The 24,072-nt window shown below is 55.3% G+C and overlaps 1 protein-coding gene and 1 pseudogene across 1 annotated transcript in view; one reads left to right on the plus strand and one right to left on the minus strand.

The window, feature by feature from the left end:
* IGSF21 (immunoglobin superfamily member 21) overlaps positions 1–24,072 on the minus strand; it is a 234,698-nt gene that overhangs the window by 15,801 nt on the left and 194,825 nt on the right. The gene's annotated exons all lie outside the window — the stretch shown is intronic.
* On the plus strand, positions 15,169–15,968 carry LOC123782395 (large ribosomal subunit protein eL8 pseudogene; annotated as a pseudogene).

The raw sequence follows: 24,072 nt of genomic DNA on the forward strand, positions 1-24,072 counted from the left end.
GTAAGTGGGGTAGGAATTCGGAGAGGGATACATACACCGGAACACGTCCATTACCCAGAAGTCCCAGATTCTGCCATCTAACTTTTCTCGAACTCCAGCAAAACACCTGGGGCCGCACAGCAAGGGCCGATGATTGGCCAACACTTAGGAGCCAGGCACTGTTCTAAGTCCTCAGCGTGGGTGAACTCATTTCATCCTCCCCATCCGTCGAAGAGGTGGGTGTCTTTATCCCCATTTTACAGATGGCACACTTAAGAGGTGAAGGAAATCGCCCAGGGGGTCACAGAGTCAGGATTTGAACCCGAGTGCCCCGACTCTGACATGAAGCTGTGCCACCTCTGTCTTCGGAAAGAAGGAGCTCATACTGACCTCTAGCCCTAAGTAGGCACATCTGAGCCACCAGGAACACTCGTTTACTGGCACAGCTCAGCCTTCCTGGATGCCTTGTAAAGCAGATTCTCGGGAGCTCTCCTGTGGGTGGCTCTACTTAAGTCGGCTACCCCAGTGCCGAAGGGACCGTGCCAATTAGAGCCATAGCGTAACACTCTGGGGCCGCTCGTGGGGGTGCATGTGCAGGTGTGAGGAATCCTACAGGCTCAGAAAGGGCAGGGGCACCTTCAATGTCACTCATTCTTCCTCACTTTCATCGAGACCCTTAGAACCTTCCTTTTTTTATTTTTTTTTATTTTTTTTTTAAAGATTTTATTTATTTATTTGACAGAGATAGATAGCCAGCGAGAGAGGGAACACAAGCAGGGGGAGTGGGAGAGGAAGAAGCAGGCTCATAGGGGAGGAGCCTGATGTGGGGCTCGATCCCATAACACCAGGATCACGCCCTGAGTCGAAGGCAAACGCTTAACCGCTGTGCCACCCAGGCACCCCTTAGAACCTTCCTAATAGGACTGCTTTGAGGGGCAGACGACAGGATGCTTACAAGCTACCTGGCAATGCAGCGTAGTGGTGTTTGCTATGATTTGCATCGCCATTATCCAGGAGGTAGTACCGGGCAGTGGTTAAAGGTGTGGGCTATATTGGGGCACCTGGGTGGCTCAGTTGTTAAGCATCTGCCTTCGGCTCAGGGCGTGATCCCAGAGTCCTGGGATCGAGCCCCACATCGGGCTCCTCCGCTGGGAGCCTGCTTCTTCCTCTCCCACTCCCCCTGTCTGTGTTCCCTCTCTGGCTGGCTGTCTCTCTCTCTGTCAAATAAATAAATACAATCTTAAAAAAAAAAAAGTGTAGGCTATAAATCAGACTACCCAGAGTTCAAAGACCAGCTCTACCATTTACGGGCTGTGTGACCGTGGGCAAGTGGTTTAACCTCTCTGAACCTCAATTTCCTTATCCGCAAAATGGGACTACAGGGTACCTGTGATGATTGGATGAAAGGTGTTTTGAAAGTGCACCCCATACATGTCAGTTGCACTTATTAGCCAGGGTTATTTACTAATGTTCTCTCTTGAGGCTCCTTGGCCCACAGAATAAAAGGTCTCTACCTTTGGGGCATTCACAGTTGAGTAAGAAGACCAGAAGATGCCCTGGACTGACACTTTCCAACATAGTCGTCAACTCACCCCATGTGGCCGTTGAGCACTTGAGATGTGGCTTTTTTGAGTTCCTCTGTGTACGTGTAAAATACACACTGAATTTTGAAGACCATTTTAAAAAGAATGTTAAATATATCACTAATATTTTATATGGAAACATAAATTTTAATATGAATTTTATATGTTGAAACTATGTGTGGGCTCTGCTGGACGTAATAAATATATTATTACATTTAATTCACCTTTATATACTTTTCTCAGTGTGGTGATGGGGAAACTTACATACGTGCCTTGCATGGTGTTTCTATTGGATAACACTGGTCTAGACCTTACCTTTTACAGGTAAGGAAACTGAGGTCAGAGAGAGGGAGAGGTTTGCCTACAGTCACACTGTAAGTCAGTGCCAGAGCCTGGACTGGCACTCAGGACTTCCAAATCTCGGCCAGGGTTCTTTGCAGAGCACAGGTGCCCCCGTTTCCCCCTAACACATGCGTGTGCACGCACACACACACACACACACCCATCCGCGCACACACACATCCCCATTCTGGAGATCTGCACCCACGTCACGCAGGCCGCCCACGCAGACCCTGATTGGGAGATGTGTTCCTGTCCCTCGTTATATTTCTGAGCAGGTGTTAGCAATATGTACAGTTAATCGAGCTCCTAAGATAATAACAGATTTCAGTTGTATGGACGATGACACAGCAGAGCTGCTAGTATCAGCGTGGACAGCCCCGGCTTCCCACACTCTCCCCATCAACATATTCCTCAGTCACTGTGTCCCAGGAAAATGTCACTCTGCATCTCGACTCCTGTCTCCTGGTGGAGGGCCCTGAGTGCAGGCAGTCAGGGAGCTGTCTACACCTGGGAGCCCGTGGCTGTTTATGGATGCTTCCCCGCACACATCACGTCATCCTCTCCCCCTTCCTGTCTCTTGACTAAGTATGGCCCTCCTTCCCCCGGCTGCATCCTCACCCCCGCCCCCCCTCCCCCTCCACCCCTACTCCCACGTCTGCTCCCTTCCCCACTTGCGCCCCTTCCCATCCTCATCTCCGTCCTCACTCTGTCTCCCCAGCCCCATCTCCATGCTCATCTCTGCGCCCGCCCCTCTTACAATCTCTGACCAAGGTCAAAGTGAGCACCCTCCTATGTGCCCCATGCCTGGGATAGATCCCGCGGCCCCGGGAACAGTGTCCAGTCAAAGGCAGGTGGCTAGCTGCAGGTACAGGCATAAATTCCCTGCAACTTCCCGGACAAGAACAATCCTGAGTTCCAAGCTGGGCTCCAGAACCAGTGGTATAAAGCAGGCCACTGGCTGTGATCCATGTGGCATCTAATGGCAAACAATCAACACAGACCCCTGGCTCGCCCGTCTCCCCCTCCCCCACTCTCCTGCGCCATGTCCAGTGTGCCCACCATGAGTGTCTCCTTGTCGTGGGCTCTGAGGATGTATCTTCTAGAAGTGTCTGTGCTGGTGCAGTGCTCTCCTGGGGGGCAGGGACGGGGGCGCCCACCTGCACCATTTAGCTGAAAGGACCCTCCTCAGGGGAGAAGGCACGAGCAGGCACGTTTGGACGGGGGCAGGGACACATGGCAGCAGTCCTGGTGGTGAGAATCTAGACTCGAGCAAAGCTTCGGAATTGACGAGCCCCTCCCAGGCACACGGCCAGCCCTGGGCAGGAGGAAGCCCTCCCCCACCCACCACGTGGCGCTACACGTCCACAGTCAAACAGAAACCACCACCATAAAACGCCCGAGTCCCCTGACCCCACGTCAAGCCAGCCAACTTCCCAGTTTTGCTTGACTTGGCTTTATGCAGAAAGGATTGCGGCTGGAAGTGTCCTGGGCCAATTTTGTCCAGCGTCAGGAAAGGTAGCACGGCTTCCCGGCCGCCCCGGCCCCCGCCACAGCCAACCTCTGCTGTCCCGTTCCGCGGCCCGCCAGGGACGGAGGGCTTGCGGTTATTTTCTTCTTGACAGTTAACCTCGACACAGGGAGGTAATGGTCGGCTGATCACTTTTATGAAATTAACTCTGAAATATTGCCTGTCTTTATCTCGAAAGCAGAACTTTGTTTCGGTCATCGTAACTCACTTTGGAAGATAATGTGATGGTTCTTTGCTCTGTAAATCAACCCGCGGCCTTTGAAATTTGGGAACACAAACCTGTTCTCAACACAAATCCCAGCAGGCCCATGTCGAACTGCATCTACTTGGAGTTAAATTCTCTCCCCGCCCCGAGACGTCCTCCCCGGCCCCCCTGGAGTACCGGCTCAGACAGAGTCACCCCAAGGGTCCAGCGCAGCCTCCGCTGCCAACATCCCATGGGGCCGTGGGCAAGTCCACTGACCCACCAGGCACCAGTCTTCCCATCTGTAAAATGGGTTCAATAAAACATAGCCTGCGAACGTTTCTGCTTCCAGGATTGAGAGAAGCAAGAGAGAAAACAGACACAAAGTGTCCATAAGGACAACCAAGTGCTGTACAAACAGAAAGGATTATGTATAGGACCCCTTCGACTGCCCACACCCCTCCCTGGGCTGAGGGAGCTTCTTTCCCTGCCAGGAGCGGCCAGTGTCTAGACGAGGGGATCACCTCGCCTATTCCCTGGGTCCCACGGTGTGACGGAGCCGAGCACACTCCTGCACTGAGCGTCATTTGTCATGGGTGGTGATCAGTTAAATCTGGGGAGGGGTGGGGGAGGAAAAAGACAAGTTCAAAATTATATTATTTGCAAAAGTCCATTCTTTCCTCTCAGCATGCCTGCTCTATTGACTGCCTTCCTTTCAATCAGCAACCGGTCATTACACTGTATTTCAAAAAAAAAAAAAAAAAGAGAGAGAGAGAAAAAAGAAAGCCACCCTCAATATAAAGTGTCTGTGCATGAATATAAATGTCCCTCCATGGTCCCTATCTTAATTTATTCCCTTTTTTAGGGGGGAGTCCCCCATTTCAGTTTCTTTCCATCCTCTCCACCGGTCTCTCCCACTTCTATAAGATGCCACTCAAAGGAGCACCTCCTCCAGGCAGCCACCCAAGGTTCCTTCCGCACCTTGCTCGCCTCCCCTGTGCCCTGCACAAACCAGTCCTTCTGCTGGTTAACTCCGCCTCTTCCTTTAGGGCTGGCCTCAGGGGCTGCCTCCTCCAGGCATTCTTCTAGGACTTTGCCAGACTGGGTTAGGGCTTATTCCCTGGATTGCTGGAGCATTCTGCTCTTGTCGTTCACACTGGTGCTTGTCATTCTGTCCTGGGCCCACATCTGTTTCTCCGTGAGACTGTGCTCCCTGAAGTCCGGAGCTTTATCTTCCACCTGACCTCAGAGCTAGTGCAGGCCTGCCACACAGGAGTTCAAGATCAATTCCTGTTTCCTTCCTGCCCTCATTTCTCCTGGCACAGGCAAGCACACAACCTGTTTGTGGAAGGAATCCCATGAGACCTTATAATGCTATGGACCCTGCCTCGTCTTGACCAAGGCCACGTTCCCCATCACCGTGCTCCAAACACACTGAGAATTTGCAGGGGGCGTGGGGGTTCTTGAACACCCTGAGCTCCTTTGAACCCCAGGGCCTCTGCATTTGTTGCTGCCTTCCGCTTAGTTTTTTGCATGGCTGGGTCTTGCTCGTCTGTCAAGTATCAGCTCAAATGTCACCTCCCAATCTAAGCTGGGTCCCCATTTACTCTCTGTCACAGCACTCTGCCATTTCTTCACAAAGCACACACAGTAATATTCAATTATTTCACATAGTGGTTTGCATCTGGTCTTTTTCTCCGACACCCCCGCTAGAATGTGAGCTCCAGGAAGGCGGGGGGGGCTTCCTGTCTATGGCCACATCCCAAGCGCTGGACATGCAAGGATTCGCTCAGTAATTATCTGTCACATGAATGAGTGAATGAGTGGGGGAAGGGACCAAGCGTCGTGCCCTCCGATCCCTGACTCCTTTGGAAGGGGCTGAAATCTCTGGCCCCTCCCAAGACCCTCCCTCCCAGCAGAAGCCCAAGGAGGAGGCAGACCCCACCCGTGGGAGGGGGACTCCAGCAAGGCAAAGAGAGGGAAAAGCACAACTCTTCGGTTTATGGGAAAATTAAATATTGAACTGAGTAGTAACAGCAGCCAAGGGAAAAAAACCTGAATAAAAAGCCCCCAAATGGAGCCACCATCGGTGACACGAGAGATAAACGCAGCGTCTGTGCTTCTATGGGCTGCAATGGCCCTGTTATGCAGCAGCTGCTGAGCTGAGCCCACCGCCCCCTCCAAATGACGGTGGGTGGGAGCCCATGCGCTGAGGCAGTGGTGAGGGACCTGGGTCGAGGTCATTGCCAGTGTGGGCGGGCACTGCCTGGGACCCTCCCTGCGCGGGCCGGGGGCTCTTCTGAGTGGACAGGGTCGCGGGAGAACTTGAGGCAGCTGCGGGCGTAATGCACCCACCCGCCTTCCCCTCGGCGGGAGCTGCCTGGCAGCAGCGTTCACCTGCCTCGCCCCTCCCCTGCCAGCTGTTGTGCTTTCGCAGTGGTGGAAGATAAAATTAACAACCCCAACTGGAGGCTCGGGCTGACTGCTCTGGGGGAGCGGGGTGGGGGGGTGCCGGGAGGGGGAGCAGCCCGTGAGCCCGTGAAGCGGAGAATCGGTGAGGCTGGGCAGAGCAGGATCCGACTCCGGTTACTGCTGATAGAGAAATAAAATCCTGCAAGTGTACGCACGCATGCATGCATGCACACACACTCACACTCATACACACACACTCAGAGGGGTGGTGGGGAGGCCGTGTTGGATCTGGATTTGTATTCTGGTGCAGAGGAGTAGACTGTACCTTTACCCTGGCGGCTCTCCGAGTGTGTCCCCTGGACCAGCAGCACCGGCCTTACCTGGAGCTCGTACAAATTCCCCAGCCCGCTTCCAGACCTGCTGAATCAGAACCCAGGGCGGGGGGCCGGGGGGTGGCGACGGGGCGTCCAGCCATCTGGGTTTTCAGAAGCCTTCCGGGAGATTCTAATGCAAACTCAGTGTGAGAACCACTTTTTTTGCCTTTTGTGAGCCCCGACGTTGGGGTAATAAGCCCCCCTCGGCGGTGGTGTCCTGGGCACCAAGGGCTTGGTCCACGGTAGGTACTCAGCGCACAGTGGAAATTGTTACCAGCTGGGCGAGCAAGACCCAGGGGAGGTAGTGAGCCTCACTCCGGCTGCTCCTGGCCCAGCAGACAGGCCAAGGGTAGAACTCTCTGGAGACCCTGGCTCTTTGCACTGAGTCAAAGGACCTCAAATCCCCAAAAGCTCCCCCTCAAAGCAAGCGGTTCAACTTTGGGCTCGTGCCTCGATTGGCTGCTTCTCGGCGCTCCCAGTTTTCTGATTGGCCTCCCAGGCTGCCAGTCCCATGTGGGCCCTCCTGGTGCCTGGGGTTTACCGGCTGGAGGCTGCCTGTCCAGCAGCCTCTCAGCAGAGGCCTTGGGAGGCCGGCTCAGCCCCTCCACGCCGTTGTAGTTTATGTGGCAATAGAGCAAATGTGTTCAGGCCCATGATAGGTGCCATTTCTGCAGAGATGAAATCTATGGGGTGTGACATGAATCCGTTTTAAATAGCGGCAAGCCTGGCTATTTGGAGGATGTTTTCAATGTATCCCTGAGGTATGTATTACACACATGGGCGAGTTCACCAGGTGCCATATTTGCAGCTTTATGAAAGACGCCTGCGGAAGCCTGCAGAAGCCTGGGGAGGCCCTAGGAAACGTGGAAGCACATTCAAGATCTGGCCAGGGGCAGTGGCACCCAGCTCAAGTTCTTCCTGCTCAAGTTCAAGTTCGGCCCGCTCTCTACTTTTCTCCCCCTGACCCCACGCGCGCTGGAGAGCAGTGGGCGGGAGCGTGGAGACCTCCCCTTTTCCCCCAGCCAAAGCTCTGTTCATTTCAGCAGAACTGAACCCCCAAGCCCTGGGGCCTTTGTGTTCTGGGGCTCAGAACAGGGCTCACCCTTGACCTTGCCTGCCCAGGGCCTGGGGCACCTGGCCCTGAAGTCACCACCCTCCTGTCCACAGTCAGTGTAATCCTTAGGCAGCTGCTAGCTTCCTGGTCTCATCCGTAGAGCAAGGGTGACACCGGTGTCACTGGTCCGCCCACGTGGGGCACTTGTGGGGACTGAAGAACATGGCAGGGGCCACCCCAGCCAAGCTCCCGGCAGAACCCCAGCTCCCGCACCCCCCACTCCCCAGCTCAGAGCCCTCTCTTCCAGCAGGAGATTTCCCCGGGGGCCTCTGCAGCCGAGTCTCCCTGCTCTCTCAGCATCTCAGGATTGATTTCCTGAGTCAGAGGGCAGGGAAATCATTCTTGCCACTTGCTTCTCATAAAACAAATTCCGGGGGGGAGACAAGGCGGGAAGGGAGGGGAGGAGCTGTGGAGAAGGGGCATTTGGTGGGATGGGGATTGTGCATGTTTTCTCCCCGACATTTTATGTTGAGAATTTTCAAACCTAGGAAGACGTTCAAATAACCGTCCGAGGACCACTCCCGCAGCCACCGTCCCCGTTCTAGGATGAACATTTAACTGCACTTGTCTCGTCGCGCATCTATGGGATTGTGTCTTTTTAAGGAGCTGGGAGAGGCAGAGCCAAGCTTCATTCCCAACAGGGCCGACTCTTGGCTGGGGTGTAGGGGCTTGATCTGGGGGAGGTGGTCTCAGCGATCCGGCACACGTGGCCTCTCCCGCTGGCCTTGCTGGGGCCCCATCTCTGAGCCCTCTAACCTCGTCCCTCACCAGGTTCATCCCCACCTCGGTTCTCTCATCTGTAAAATGGGGATTGCAACAGTACTTAGTCACAGACGCCAGCACCTAGTCACAGTACCGATGAGTCATGGGGCCATTGTGAGGATGAGCTGAGCTCATGTTTGTGAAGTGCTTTGCGGGACGCCCAGTGCGGGCAAGCCCATATTCCCACTGGCCACCCGATTTGCAAACAGCAGTTTCCATCCCTGGCCTGGAGCAGCGGCTGGCCTTTGCCTACACCACTCGCTCAGGCCGCCAGCCTGGGAGCTCCTCGGGCTACGGACGGGGTTTCTTTCTGCTGGCCGGGGCCCCTGTGCGGGGAGCACGGGGCTGTTCTCAGCCGGTGTGCACTGAGGTGAGGTTTGCAGGGGTGACTGAAGGGCGGATTTGCTCAGTGAGCATCCTCTCCTGCACCCGGAGTTGAGGGCCCACTGGGTCCCCAGGCACAGAGTGGGTGGGGGTGAGGCGTGGGGAGGGCACTTGACCGTCATCTGGGGCTGGGGCCATGCTAAATGCTTTAATGCATTAGAGCCGCACCTAACCCAGGAAGTAGGCGTTATTATCCCCATTTTACGGAAGTAGAAACCGAGGTGTTCAAAGGCAGTGGTCCACTGCTCTTGGGCCAGCAGGACCAAGGCTAGCTCTTGAACCGCGTCTGGCTTAAGTCCCCAGTCCAGGCTCACAACCCTGCACCGTCTGGCCCTGTGTTTCACAGGCCATGGGCTTTTTCTCAAAGCGTTGGCTTCCTCTGCGATTCAGTGACAGGGCTGGACCACGTCACTGCTCACATCCGTGGCTCTCGGTGAGGCAGGGCTGGAGGGAAGCTACAGCAGAAGGGTTCAAGCTGAGAGGAGGAGACAGTCCTGCCCAGCCGTGAGGCAGTGGGACTGGCCAGCAGAGAAGGGCCAGCCCCTCCTCACAGGGACCCTCAGGAGTTGGGGGCTTTCCTCTGATGGGCCTGGGGGCCACAGGAGAACCAGCTGGCAGGGCGTGGCTGGAGCCAGCGCTCCCGAACAATGCCTTCTCTACCCTAACTCCCGCTCCCAAATCCCAGGCTCCCGTGCCATCCCTGGACACACGTCACTGGATTCAGGGCCCTGCTCTGGCCTCGCCTTTCCTCTCTGCCTGGGGCCAAGCCCGGTGGACAGAGGGCAGGCAGGGCCTGCGGCAGCCTGGCAGGTGAGAGGAGACCTTCCCCACATCCCCTGGCTCCCGCCCGGACTGGGCACAGCGATTACCTTGATATGGGCTCGGGAGCCAAGCTGCTGTATCCTGGCTCTGCCACCTCTTAGCTAGGTGACTTCTTAGCTAGCTTGGCAAGTCACTGACCCCCGCGGTACCTGTTTCCTCATCTGTGGGGGTCATCATATCTCCATGATAGGATTCAGAAAGTAAGGTATTTAGACTCTGGCCTGGCACCTGGCAAGCACTGAATAAATGTCACTGTCCCCAGTGCTGCCGTGATTATTATCAGAGCTCACTCCCCACTCCTCACCCGTGCCTTGGGGTCCTGCCACACAGGAGTGCTCCCCACTTTGCCAGGCTTTCCTGCTCCTACACTGTTGCCTACAGGGCTCCTTCTGCCTGAAATGCCCCTGTGGGTCTGCCCCCAGCTTACGAGGCCCAGCTGTGATACTGCCTCCTCCACGAAGCCTTCTTGATGCTTCCTCCTGGAGGAGAACCCCCCAGCCCCGGGAACTCCCGCATCCCTCAGCCAGCACCCTAGTCCTCTGGATTCTGGATTCTGGAAACCTGTGCTCTTCTCTGGCTCCCTCATCCTTCAGGGACGCCTGCAGAGCAGACACTGGGTCTCATATCTTTGCATTGTCCCCAGAACCTAGAGGTCAGGCTCTGGATGCAGCAAGAGCTGAGAATCTCCACTTGTCACTCATGAGCCAGGGGATGATGGGATGTTGCTTCATCTCTCTGAGCCTCAGGCTCCTCATCTGTAAAATGGGAATAACTACAACCACTCTCTCACCAGCACGCGTGAGCATCAGACAGGAGAATGCTCCTCAGGAATCTAGGGCAACGCCCGGCACTAATAAGCCCTCAGTCAGCACTAGCTTTTGCCGGGAAGATTATTGTGATTTTCAGGATTATTTGTTTTTAAGATTATCACTGCCAGGGAGTGAGTGAGGTCATCCTGCCTCCTCAGGGACAGATGGGGAAACTGAGTCCAGCTGGCAGCAGAGACAGGACGGCTGACTCCCAGGCCAAACCAACCTGGCGTGTGGAGTTGGCCTCAGTTTCCCCTTCTGTATGGGAGGTGGTGGGATTCCTTCCCTCTCCCCAGGAGAGTCTGCAGGCAGCAGACCCCGCTCCAGGGCCGGCTCGCTGTTGCCCCGCCCTCCCTCGTAGCTCCGGTACAGCGCTCTTAACACCTGCACCCTCAGACTCCTGCCTGCTCCTTAAATCACTGGGCCCGACGCACTGCAGTTTCAACAGCCACATATCACTTGTAATTAAGGGGCCTGTTCCAGGGAGGGGAAGTTTACCTTCTGCCGGAGACACTAAATCCAGCTCCCGGAGGTGGAGGGGATAAAGCATCGCACTGACCTAACACTTGTCAAGGTTTAACGATGCACCGGCGGGCCGGCCCCGGTGGGGCCCAGGAGCCTGGAGCCGAGACGGGCAGGTAGTCGGTGGAGAGAGGCAACCGTGGGACAAGAACGGAGACCCCACCCCGCCCCCGTTCGTGAGCCACCGCAGGTCACAGGAGCAGGTGACGGCCTTGGGGAGGGGGTGGCAGCCACCTGCCTGCACAGGGCCAGGGAGCAGGTGAGTCTCTCCAGCTTGGCAGAAGAGGGCACAGTGGGCCATTCTGTGAGAGCCTCTATGGAGGCTCCATAGCCAGGCGGTCTGGGTTTGAATACAAGCGCTGTCACTCGCTTGCTGGGTGACCTTGGGCAAGCTACTCAACCTCTCTGGGCCAGTTTTCTCACCATCAAAACGGGAATGATACCAGTACCTACCTCCTAGAGTAGTGAGGATTGAATGAATGAATATATTTAACATAGTGGAGCCAGGTTAGCTGCAAAACCGCCTTCCTCCTGGCATCCCCTGGCTGTCCCACACGAAGATGACTCTCTCAGCCGTTCTCCAAACAAGTGCCCACACGGCGGGGACTTACAATGTTGGTGCGAGCGTGAGCAATGAATGGGCGAATGGTCTGCTTCCCTCACAGAAAGGCTGGTGACACTGGCTCTGCGGCCCTGTAGACAAGCTGCACGAGGCAGTACCCGCTGCTCGACTAAGCCGCCTGCTCCTTCCGGCCTCCATTACCGAGGAGGTCACGTAGGTCAGAGAGGTCACGTAGCTTTCCAAATCACACCCGATCTGCCCTTCGGAGGCCTTGTCTCCACCCCAGCTCAGGGCCACAGGTCCCCCCACAGAGGAAGACATCAGAGAACGTTTGGGTTCATACACTAAGCTTCCCTTTATTGGTAGACTCGGTTTTCTCTTCTGTAAAATGGGGATACTGATTGCTGACTTCCCAGACGGCTGGGAGGAACAGCTGAAGGGGCAGCCCAAATATTCCACGCCCTGTTGAGAGGAGCACTGGTCTCCGGCCTAGGCCCATATGGCTGCCATATTGTCCCCCATTCAGACAGGAGCAATGTCCCTCTGTCTTCCTGGAAGCCTCGTGTAGAGGGAAAGCTGGGGGCTGTTCCCTCCAGCAGACTTGAGCTCAGATCCCAGCCCACTCACTACTGTGGTATGTTCGGTAGGTTCCCCACCCTCTCTGAGCAGTGCTGAGCGTCCACTGCAAGTGAGGCAGCATGGGTCCAGCCTGGCGGAGGGGGAGACTAGCGGTGGGACAGTGGGTAATGGAATGTGCTGGGCATGTGGCTGAGTGCACAGTGGGCTGCTGTCAAGGGCATGCCTCCTGTGCAGGGCCGTGTTCAGACAGGGAGGGGTGGAGGATTCCAGAAGCCTGTCCAGGAGGTGGTCAGCAGGCTCGGGCCTTTGGGGCTGACGCTGGGAAATGACCGTCCTTGGTCGATGACCCAGTTAGCTCCAAAGTGCTCCTCCGAGCCCCAAACCCATCTGTGTGGCCCCTGTCTGAACTGGCTCTTAGCCGGTGACCCGAGCTAACGGCAGGCCTGTGGGCGGGCAGCGGGCAGAGTGAGTGTCTTTTCTCCGGGTCCCTGGCCAGGTGGAGGTTCTCAAAGCACTTAAGTGTGCCGTCTCTGAACATGCTCTGATGTCCATCCTGGAAGACACTGGCCACCCCGGCCCCAGTCCTCCCGGCTGCAGCCCCCCTCCGACAGCCAAGCCCTGCCAGCTGTCTCAGACCCCCTCTGCCCATCGCGCTGTGCCCTCAGAAGCTCCCGTGAGCAGGAAGGAGGCCTGCAGACATCCTCAGGGCTGCAGCCCTGGCCTCTCCACCCCAAAGCCCATCTCCTGCAGTCGCCGTCTGCTGAGCGAGACCACAGGTCTCACCGGTGCCTTCTCAAGGACCATCTCCGTCCAAGGCCGGGTCCTGCCGTGTCCTCCCCATCTGCTCCCATCTTTCCGATTGGTTCCCACGTCCTGTGGCTTTTGCCTGTCTTGCACGTTCAGCCTCTATGGCCCAAGCCCCGGGGCTGGCTGGGGCCATGTCTCCCCCTCCATCTGTCCGTCGGCAGACCCAGGCCGTGAGCCGTCTCTATCCACCATCCACAGCAGCCCTGTGGGCCAGGGACCTTCATGCCCCTGTTTCCAGATGACGGAACTGACGCTGGGGAGGAAAAGTCACAGCGAGACTGTGGAGGGGGTGGGACTGGACCACGGCTGTGATCTGCTCTTTCCTGGCGTCCCCTGCCAGGTGTAGCAAGGGATGCCACAGTCCCCACTGCCTGGCTTGGAGAGCTCCCCTCGGCTGACTTCACTTCCTGCAGCTCTGACCCCCACCCCCCGGTCCCGCTGACACTTCCAGGGTGGAGGTCAGGACAAGGTGAAAGTAGGCACAACTGCCCTTTCTAATGGCACTCACGGTGAGCTCGGGACACAGCATTTCCTATCCCAACGGGGGTGGGGGGGTGCTACCGTAACCCTCATTTAGCAGACAGGGAAACTGCCAGTCTACCTGCCAGCGTAGGGAAGTGGCTCCGTGAGGGCCCCGGAGCCAGCCTGCCTGGGTTCAAATCCAGTTCTCCCCTCCCTAGGCCTGTGCCCTTGGGCGCATTCGTTAGGCTCTCAGCTTTCGCACGTGTACGGTGGGGAAGGGAATTGTGAGCCCTCCTTAGAGGGCTGTTAGGACAATGAGTTAGCAGGTACGGAGCAGAACTGTGCCTGGTGTGTAGTAAATGCTCAATAAACATTTGCAGCTTTTATTACCGGGAGTTCCAGAACTGGGCTTAAAATCTATGGCTGAATCCAAGCCCATCCCCTTAACCACTCCCCAGCTCTCTAAGGAAGTCAGTGATGTTTCTAGTCAACCTACTTGAATAGAGGAATAATTCTTCACTGGGGACCCCCCAGCCCTCTCCTGGCTCCGATGTGGAGGGAGTTTGAGCACTCACTGTCACTCATCCAGACATCGGTGGGAAGGGGAACGGGAAGGGGAGGGGGTTGGACGTGGGCCTGCAGGACATTTGCTCGGGAGACAAGAATGCCCAGGCCTGGTCCTCAGGACCCTAGGGGCATCTGGGGTGGGAGGTGGAGGTCTGGGTTTGCACCTTCTCCCTCTCAGCACCCCAAACTCCTCTGCGGCTCTGGCTTGGATCCCAACCCGCCCGGGTCTCCTCCTCCTCCTCTTCCTGATAGCAGCCTCACTCCCCGGAGCCTGAGGCCACTGCAATCGCCTGGGGCCAGTTCATGTAATTAGCGTAGCCCAGCAGGTGGCTCATCTGCTCAGGCTCCAAGACGAGAAATGAGCCGATCATTTTCCACCCAGCAGGCATCATGGACTAGGGAGAGGGCTTCGTGGCAGCTCTGCGACTCGCCTCCCAGCTACCCTGCCTGCGGTGCCCCAGGGATTCTGAGACCAGCGGCCTCCCTCCACGGACCTAAGCTGTCCCCTGGACTGCCACATACTCGGGCCGTGTGCTGGATCTGCCTGGGAGACACGCATCTCCCCACAGCTGTCCTGCTCACAGGCAGGCTCCTCGAAAGACGTTCTGCAAACTGCCGCCTGCTTTCCCACTAGCGTCCGTTAGAGGCAGACCTGTGTTTCTTCTTTTTGCTCAGCCCTATGGCAGCCACACCAGGTCTTTGTGGGGTGCGGGCTCTGCCCTCAGACCTCCGATTCCCCATCCCCCTTGGAGCCATTGGACATTTCTCCTCCCCAGGTCAAGAGACGTCCTTGACACTCCAATTATTGGTCCTGGGAACGTGCTGCTTTTTCTAGAAAGGAGCACCAGGCTGGGTGGGATAGGCTTCAGGAATCTGATCTTAGAAAGCAGAGCTCCAGATCTCTAGAAATCCTAGGTTCTGACCTGGCCTCATGGCAGTGGGCTCAGTTCTGTCACATGCTGTATTCTCCTTTCCCCCAGGAGCACTGACCAGCCCAAGGTGAGCTTCTCTTCACGGGAATCCTCAAGAAACTGGCTCCAGGAGGACTTCCCGGGGACTCGCTGCCCCAAGTCACACAGCAGGGGAGCCACAGAGCCAGACTGGAGATGGCCAGACGGCTTTAAAAAGCATCAGAAGTACGCACATGAGGAGAGATGTATAGGTCAATGGAACAGAATAAGGAGTCCAGAAATAAACCCTCACACTTAGAGCCGATTGATTCTCAGCAAGGACGCCAACACAACTCAGTGGGGGAAAGAAGAGTCTGTTCAAAATGGCGCAGGGACAACTGGACATCCCCATGTAATTGATGGAGACAGCACGTACAAAAATTAACTCGAAAGATCATAGTTTTCTGTCTCTTCCAGCCATCCAAGATGCCAAAAGAAGGCGAAGGGGAAGATGGAGGCCCTGACCCCTGTGTGGTGAAGAAGCAGGAGACGAGAAAGGTGGTCATTCCCCTCTTTGAGAAAAGGCCCAAGAATTTTGGCATCAGACAGGACATTCAGCCCCCTAAGGACTTCACCCACCTTGTCAAATGGCCCCATTACATCCGGCTGCAGTGGCAAAGGGCTATTCTCTCTAAACGTCTAAAAGTGCCTCCTGCGATGAACCAGTTCACCCAGGCCTTGGACCACCAGCCAGCTACTCAGCTGCTTAAACTGGTGCCCAAGCACAGCCAGAGACAAAGCCAGAGAAGAAGCAGAAATCGTTGGCCCTGATTGGGCTGAGAAGAAAGCTGCCAGCGAAGAGGAGGTCCCCACAAAGAGGCTGCCTGTCCTCCGAGTGGGGGTTAATACTGTCACCATCCTGATGGAAAACAGGAAGGCTCAGCCGGTGGTGATTTGCACGTGCTGTGGGTCCCACTGAGCGGGATGTCTTCCTGCCTGGCCTCTGTCGTCAGATGGGGCTTCCCTACCGCATCATCCAGGGGAAGGCCAGGCTGGGGCGTCTGGTCCTCAGGAAGCCCTGCACCACTGTCACCTTCACACAGGTTAACTGGAAAGACAGAGGAGCTCCGGCTAAGCTGGTGGAAGCCATCAGGCCTGATTACAATGACAGATAGGACGAGATCTGCCATCACTGGGGAGGCAATGCCCTGGGTCCAAAGTCAGTGGTTCGCATCGCCAAGTTGGAAAAGACAGGGACTAAAGCACTGGCCACCAAACTGGGCTGAGTGGACACTGTTGCATTTTCTGTACATGAAAGTAACAAAAAGTTTTCTTTTGGCCAGTGTCAAGAGAGAAAGAAAGAAAGAAAGAAATCATAAAACTAAATGTAAGAGTTTTAAACTATTAAAACTCTTAGAAGAAAAACAGGAGAAGAAAAAGGGGAAGGAAGGAGAAGAAAAAAAACCCGTGACCTTGGGTTAGGCAAAGCCCCTCGGCTAGGACAGTAAAAGCACAAGCAACAGAAAATAAAGAGATGGGGGGCGCCTGGGTGGCACAGCGGTTAAGCCTCTGCCTTCGGCTCAGGGCGTGATCCCGGCGATCTGGGATCGAGCCCCACATCAGGCTCTTCTGCTATGAGCCTGCTTCTTCCTCTCCCACTCCCCCTGCTTGTGTTCCCTCTCTCACTGGCTGTCTCTATCTCTGTCGAATAAATTAATAAAATCTTTAAAAAAAAAAAAAAAAAAAAAAGAAAATAAAGAGATGGAGTGAACTTCCTCCAAAGGAAACCCTTTCATCCTTCAACGGACACCAGCAAGAAAGGGAAAAGATAATCACAAAAGGGGAAAAGATATGCAAATGTTACATCTGATAAGGCCCTTGTATCTGAAATAAAGAATGCGCACAGCTTAATGATGAAAAGACAAATAACCTAGTTGAAACGCGCCCACGATCTGAAGGTATTTCTGCAGAGAAGTATCCCAACGGCCACAAAGCACATGATACTCAACATCATCAGCCATTAGAGAAACGCAAACTAAAAACCGCAATGAGAACCACTCTACGTCCACCAGGACGGGCGTCATCAACAAGACAGGTAGCGGGAGCTGGTGACGATCTGGAGAGATGGGGACCCCCATGGCGCTGGAGCGAAAGTGAAATGGTGCAGCTGCCCGGGAGTCCCTCAAAAGGTTAAACACAGAGTTCTGTTTGGTCCAGCAATTCCGCTCCTGGGTATACGCCCAGGAGAACTGAAACTATATGTTCACACCAAACCCTGTCCGTGAACGTTCACACCAAACCCTGTCCGTGAACGTTCACAGGAGCATTATTCGTAACACCTGAAAAGTGGAGATGTCCATCCGCTTGTGGCCGTATGAAAGAAATGCCATGTATCGTACCATGGAATATCATTCGGCCGTAAAAAGGAATGAGGGACTGATGTGTGTTCCAATGTGGATGAAGCTTGAAAGCCTTATACGGGGGACTCCTGGGTGGCTCAGTGGGTTAAGCCTCTGCCTTCCGCTTGGGTCATGATCTCAGGGTCCTGGGATCGAGTCCCGCATCGGGCTCCCTGCTCAGCGGGGAGCCTGCTTCTCCCTCACCCTCTGCCTCTGCCTGCTGCTCCCCCTGCTTGTGCTCTCTCTCTCTGTCAAATAAATAAATAAAATCTTTAAAAAAAAAAGAAAATCTTATACTAAGTGGAAGAAGTCACAAGAGTGACAAAGACCACGTATTGTATGATCCTGTTTACATGAAATGTCCGGGCCAATCCACAGAGATGGAAAGTAGATTGGTGAGGGGCGCCTGGGTGGCTCAGTTGGTCAGGCGTCTGACTCATGATTTCGGCTCCGGTCGTGATCTCAGGGTCGTGGGATTGAGCCCCGCACGGAGCTCAGCGTGGAGTCAGCTTGGGATTCTCTCCCTCTCTCCCTCTGCTCCTCCCCACCACTCGTATGCTCTCTCTCTCTCTAATAAAAAAAAGAAAGAAAGAAAAAGAAGGAAAGGAGATTGATGAATACTTAAGCCTGGAGCAAGGGGTATGTGATGGGGGAGTCATTGCTAATGGGTACAGATTTAGAAAATCTTCTAAAACGGGTTGCACAACTAAAAGTGTTTGTACAACTGAGAGTATGCCAAAACCATTAAATTGTATACTTTAAATGACTGAATTATGTGTTATATGAATTATAGCTCAATAAAACAGTTTAAAAAAAAGGAAAAAAGCACCAGATGCACTTAATAAAAATTCAGTAAAACATACTGAAAAAAATAAAAAGCAAGCTATGCGAAGTTCCTTTATGACTGTTCTCTGCAGTGGCACCTATGTCGCCTGGCCCTATGTTTTGAAAGCATTTGGTGTGGTTTGGTGCCATGATGGCCTTGGGTTCCAAAATTCTACCTGTATCGGCAACAGAAGAGCCGTAGGGACCCCAAGATAGAACATTTTATTAGTGCTTGTTAGTATGTTATGATGGTTAGTAGAGCAGAACGGGTGACTGTGAAGGACGCCTTTGCCCTTGCTCTGTCACTGGCGGGCTGGGCGTCCTAGGCAAGCAACATACCTATCAGTTTCCTCATCTGGCAAAGAGATGGCAGTACCCATCTCACAGAGCTTTTGGGATCATGTGGTAAGTTAGTCTAGGAAGACCTCAGCCCAGCGCGCGGCAGATTGGTAAATGCTCAGTGAAGGGTAACCCACGTGCTTGGGAGCATCGTGTCGGCTTCAGAGTCGGGTGGAAAATCCACCTCTGAGGCTCCCTCCTGGTTCAGTGACTGTTGTGGGTCAAATCGTGTCCTGGAGAAACACGTGTTGAAGTCCTAACCCCCAGCACCTGTGAATGTGATCTTATTTGCAAAAACGGTCTTCGTACATGTAACCAAGTTCAGATGAGGTCATAGAAGCTCTGGGTGTGCCTTCGTCTAAGGCCTGGTGTCCTTAGAAGAGGGAGATGTGGACACAGAGACCCAGACCCACAGAGGGAGGCCACCCCGTGAGGACGGAGGCAGGGAGGTCGTCGCCCCGTGAGGACAGAGACAGAGCTGGAGGGTTGCATCTACAAGCCCAGGAAGGCCAAGGACCACTGGCCACGCTCAGGAGCTGGAGGAGGCGGAAGGATCCTTTCCTAGAGCTTTCAGAGGGAGCGTGGCCCTGCCAGCACCTCGATTTTGGACTTCTGGCCTCCAGAACTATGAGGGAATAGATTTCTGTGACTTCCAGCTCCCCAGAGTGCTCGTTTGTTACTGGCATCCTGGAGACATCCGGCCTCAGGGTCAGCCTGGGTTTCTGCATCTGTACCACGAGCTAGCCATCTCCCTCGATGGCACCGAAGCTCCACGAGGCAAAGAGTCTCCTCGTCCTCCTGCATCCTCAGCACCCAGAACTGTGCTTGGCCCCCGGCACATGCTGAGTCGGGCAGTGAGGGATCAGGTGCAGGGAGGCCTCAAGCCCACGCGCACAGGCCTCACCTTCTCGGAGGGACCTGGCTGAGCACCCGTTTAAAAGAGCCCCCTTGTCCCAGGCTGTGCCTGCCTCTGCTTCGCTCGACTGCCCTCTGGCACCCACGGGCTCCAGCGGTCTCCTTGTTCGGGTCTGCCTCCCTTCCTGCACGGTCCGGTCCACGAGGACCAGGAGTTTTGTCTGGCTGCTTACTGAAGCTGAATTCCAGTCCCTACAAGAGCGCCTGGAATGTACTAGGTGCTCAATAAACACATGTCTGTTACAGAAATGAACAAATGAAGGATGGATGAACGAAGGATTGGGATTTGGAATGCCTGTGTGTGGACATTCAAGTGACCTTCCAATCCATTTTAACAAAAAACCATTCTGATGTTGTTTGTTTTTGTTTTTGTTTTTTAAAGATTTTATTTATTTATTTGGCAGAGATAGAGACAGCCAGCGAGAGAGGGAACACAAGCAGGGGGAGTGGGAGAGGAAGAAGCAGGCTCCCAGCAGAGAAGACTGATGTGGGGCTCGATCCCAGAACGCTGGGACCACGCCCTGAGCCGAAGGCAGACGCTCAACGACTGTGCCACCGTGATGTTGCTTTTACTAGGAAAAAAGGTCGGTACTGGACCGTCCAAGTCACAAGCGGGCACTGACCTGGGGACGCCAAGGCTGATGCTCCCTTCGGAGGGTTTGAGTAGCGAGGGGCCCGGGGTTGAAGTGAATGAGCAGCCCCACGGGGCCTGAGGCCCAGGAACTGTCTGAAGTTTGGAGTGCCAAGTGCTCCTGGTCGGGGCTCGGTCTCACGGAGGCCCCCGCTGTCTCAGGTCTGCATAAGCCCCTCCTCCACCCCTATGCTTGCTTGACCTCTGCGCTATTAGTGGCCTTTGTGTCAAAGGTGGGGACATGTCCCTTGGGAACTCCGAGATACTGTTAGGTGCATCAGCTCTGGGCTCGGGCAGACCTGGTGGGCCCCCCAGCTCTCTCACTCACATGGTGGGGGGGGACCTTAAACCCTTAGAGCCTCCTTCCCTCATCTGTGAAATGGGACGACGGAGCCTATCTCGGGGGACACTCGTGAAGGTCGTATGATCAACAGCGCGTGGGTCGCTCAGCGCCCGGTGCCGGCCACGCAGCCTGTGCTTGATGGAAAAGCGGCCTTGATTATTCGCTGTGGGTGGAAAGGGCCCCCTTGGTGGCAGGCCTGCACGGCAAGGGTGGCAGAGAAACCTTGCCTTCTGGTCTTCTGGTGGAACTGGGAGAGCAGCGTCTTCCCGCGTTGGCTGGGGTGGGGGTGTCTGGGCTCCCAGTTAATTGATTGTAACATCGCACCCTTAACATGCTCCCCCGCATAACCTACACCCCAAGAAGGCCCTCTGCAATCCTTCCGTGACTGTGTATAATGCGTTCTTGGCGCCCAGCACGCAACTTTCAAATTGGCTTACAATTTATCTGCAGCTCGGATAAAAACATTTTAATGACTGTGTGCGGCACGAACCCTCGGTGTCACCCACGGGGCTCCCAAATGTCTTTTCCCACCACATAGCGGGGATGTTATAGGCGTGAAATTACAGCCGCTCTCACATTTTGATCTGCACCCCGAGGCCCGCGGAAACAGCGCGGTAGAATGTGCTGGATGCCAACGCAGTGGCGGCAGACGGGAGGCCGGCTCTCCCGCACAGTCGCTCTGTGCTTGGGATGCACACGGGGCCGTGGGGATGCATGGGGATGGGCCCCGCTCCTCGTCTCCCTTCCCCCCACCATCCTAGGAAGCTTCCCTTTGACCCCCAAATCGAGGAGGGGGCTGTCTTGCCCCACTGTTGGTGGCCAAGGTCCTTAGGGTCCTTTGTCGCACAAAGGAGACCCCAGCTTTCAACGGCCTCCACTTGCTTGGCGGGAGGGTGTTGGTGTGTGCGTGCGTGCACGCGTGTGTGTCTGTGTGACCAGACAGACCAGTGTCTGTCTATGCCATGTCACGGGCCACGGCAAGGAGCAGACGGTAGGGCTTGGCACCTGCTCTGAAATATATTTAAAGGGGCGGGTGAGGGAGGGGGAGGCAGAGTCCCACAATTTTCAAGTCTTTCTAATTGTGCCTGATGTGTAACGGCCATGATTGCTATTTGTCATGTGAGATGCTATTTACTGAGCACTCAGAAGGTGCCCGGCACTGGGCTCAGAGCGCTCTGTCCTGGGGATCATCTCATGGAATTGCCTGACCTTGGCAGAGCCCCTTCCTTCTCCGAGCCTGGGTCTGGGCGACAGGTGCAAGGTGGTCTCTGCCTCCCAGGCTGACGTGGCTTGCTGGAGCACCGGAGCTGCACAGGGGAGACGTCCTCGCACTCAGCGCCCCCCTGTCTCTCCCAGCACGCCCCAACCCCCAGCCTCCTGGGCCCGTAGTGAGCCACGGAAGGCACGCTGCTCTGCTGCTGTGGGACGGGGACAGCCACAGCCCTGCAGTCCCCAGCAAACCCTCTCCCTTCCCTGAGACTTAGCCTCTGCCTGTGAATCGGGGATGACAGTAATCCCCACCTGCGGGGCTGTTGTCAGGATCAGGGGAAACGCTCTAATAAAAGCACGTTGGAACTGGCAGAACCCGCTGAGTGCGAGGTGTGGCTGTGGTTAGCAAAGTGGGGGTAGGTCTTGGCACCTGCTCTCAGCAGGAGGCCAGGGAGGGGGGCAGGCAGAGGCGTGCGGTCCCGTTTCCCAGAACCAGGGCGGAACTGGGTCCGTTTGCAGGGAGTCAGTGCATGGAACTGTGCTTCTCGGACGGGCTTGAAGCTCGTTGGGGTCAAGAATCATCAGCAAGACTTCCAGGGGCAAGAAAGAAGCAGCCCCCGCTGCACCCAAGAGCGGGCAGGCCCGAGACAATGGTACTAAAGGCAACGAAGTCCAACCTACTGAACCTTTTAGCTGCTGCATCTGGGCTATAGGTGCTTTGCAAACTTATTCGTTCATTCATTCATTCATTCAAAGATTTATTTATTTATTTATTATTAGTTTTTAAGAGTTTATTTATTTATTTGAGAGGGAGAGTGAGTGAGAGAGAGAAGGAGCTGGGGGGGAGGGACAGAAGGAGAAGCAGACTCCCTGCTGAGCAGGGAGCCCGATGCGGGGCTCGATCCTGAGACTCCAGGATCACAACCTGAGCTGAAGGCAGGTGCTTCATGGACTGAGCCGCCAGGAGCCCCTATTTATTATTTTAGAGAGAGAGACAGTGCAGGGGGTGGGGCAGAGGGAGGGACTCTCCAGCAGATTCCCTGCTGAGCACAGAGTCGGATGTGGGCTCCCACAGCCCTAAGATCATGACCTGAGCCGAAACCCAGAGTCAAACACCTATCCGACCGAGCCACCCAGGCACCCTGCAAACTTTATTTAAATAAAAAAAGCCTTACAACTACTCCAGGGGGTAACCACTCTTGTCCCTATTTTACAGATGGGCAACTGAGGCCCAGCGAGGTTGACGAACATAGTGATGGATCTGGGATTCAGCCTAAAATCTGTGTGTCCTAAACTTACATAACAGGGATTGTAACACCTCCTGGCTCAGAGGGCTGTCGCCAGGATTCCAGAAGACAATACGCACGAAGCCAGAAGCTCACGCACTGTCAGGCACAGGCCGGGGACGGACAGGGGCTGTGATGTCAGCTCAGCTGCAGGCTCAGAGAGCATGGGGGTGTTTCAGTAAGAATCCTGCCCAGAGACACCCTGCATTTCCAGAGGTCAGATCTGTTCCCTGAGTCTGGGGCCACTGGGTGGTGCTGCCCCCGCACCCCCCACCCCCCCAATTCCCCGACAGCCTCAGCTCCTGCTCAGTAACTGGGATCTCAGCAGCCATCTGCCATCCCACGTGGCTGCCACCTTCCATTGGGAGGAGCCCAGAGGCTCACAGCTGCCTGCTGCCCAGACAGTGAGACTGGAGGAGAAAAGTCTCGGCTGGCCATGCCGTGGGCAGAGAGAGGAGCCACGCCCGCCAGGAGCACACGGCCTTGCTCAATCAGGACCATCAGGCCAGCCGTGCCGTTCTGGCGGGTCCCACGGGATCTCTGTGCCTCCGGTTCCTTGCCTAGCAGGTGGGATAACGGATTTACAGATGTCAGAGCTCGGAGGGGCTTAGGACCATTTGGTCACACCTCCTCCTTGTATGGAGGAGGGGACAGAGGCCGTGGAGGGAGAGCAACGTGCTCATGAGGGTGGGCCTCATGGAGGAGGTGGCTTTAGAGGACTCTGTCCTTGCTCACATCGAGAGAACCCTTAGCTGGAGTTTTAGGGGTGCAACAGCTGGTGTGAGAGGCAAGACGCCTGGCTTCTGGCCCCAGCACTGAGCTGCCATCACGGGAGGATTTTGTGATCCTGGCTGTGTAACCTTAGGCGGGTTTCTTGCTTTATCTGTGCCTCCATTTCTGCGTCTGCAGAATTGGGCCAATAATACTAGTCCCTACCCTCGGGTGGGTTGTGAGGACTGAATGACAGAACATGGAAAGCACAGCCCAGCAGCCTCCAAGAGGGTCCTCCTCTAGTCCTCCCCCTATATTAGCTGCCACCCCCCCCCCCACAGCCGTTCTCTACCCCGTTACCTGCCTGATTTTCTGCCCAGGATTTGGCCCTGTCCACAGTTCTCTCTTAGGCATCTGTGTGTGTTTTATGCTTGGCTCATGCACCGGATACAACTCCCCAGGGACTACTCCTATTGAGGGAGTGTGTCTATTATCTAGCACACAGTAGGTGCTCAAGGGGTATCTGATGGATGGATGATTGCGTACATGTCCCCCCTCAGACTGGGAGCCCCTCAATGGTGCACACTGAGTTTTGCTCTTCACCAGCTTCCCCGGGGTGACCAGCCGAGGGCTGGGTATCAAGAACGACCCTTCGGTGAGGGGACAATGGCAAGAGGGAGGTTTTCCTGGCACGGTCACCTCCCCACCATGGCCCATCCGCCAGGAAGCCAG

The sequence above is a fragment of the Ursus americanus genome, chromosome 33 (genome assembly GCF_024610735.1).
Source record: "Ursus americanus isolate L20-20 chromosome 33, mUrsAme1.1.p, whole genome shotgun sequence".
In the NCBI taxonomy this organism is placed as follows: domain Eukaryota; kingdom Metazoa; phylum Chordata; class Mammalia; order Carnivora; family Ursidae; genus Ursus; species Ursus americanus.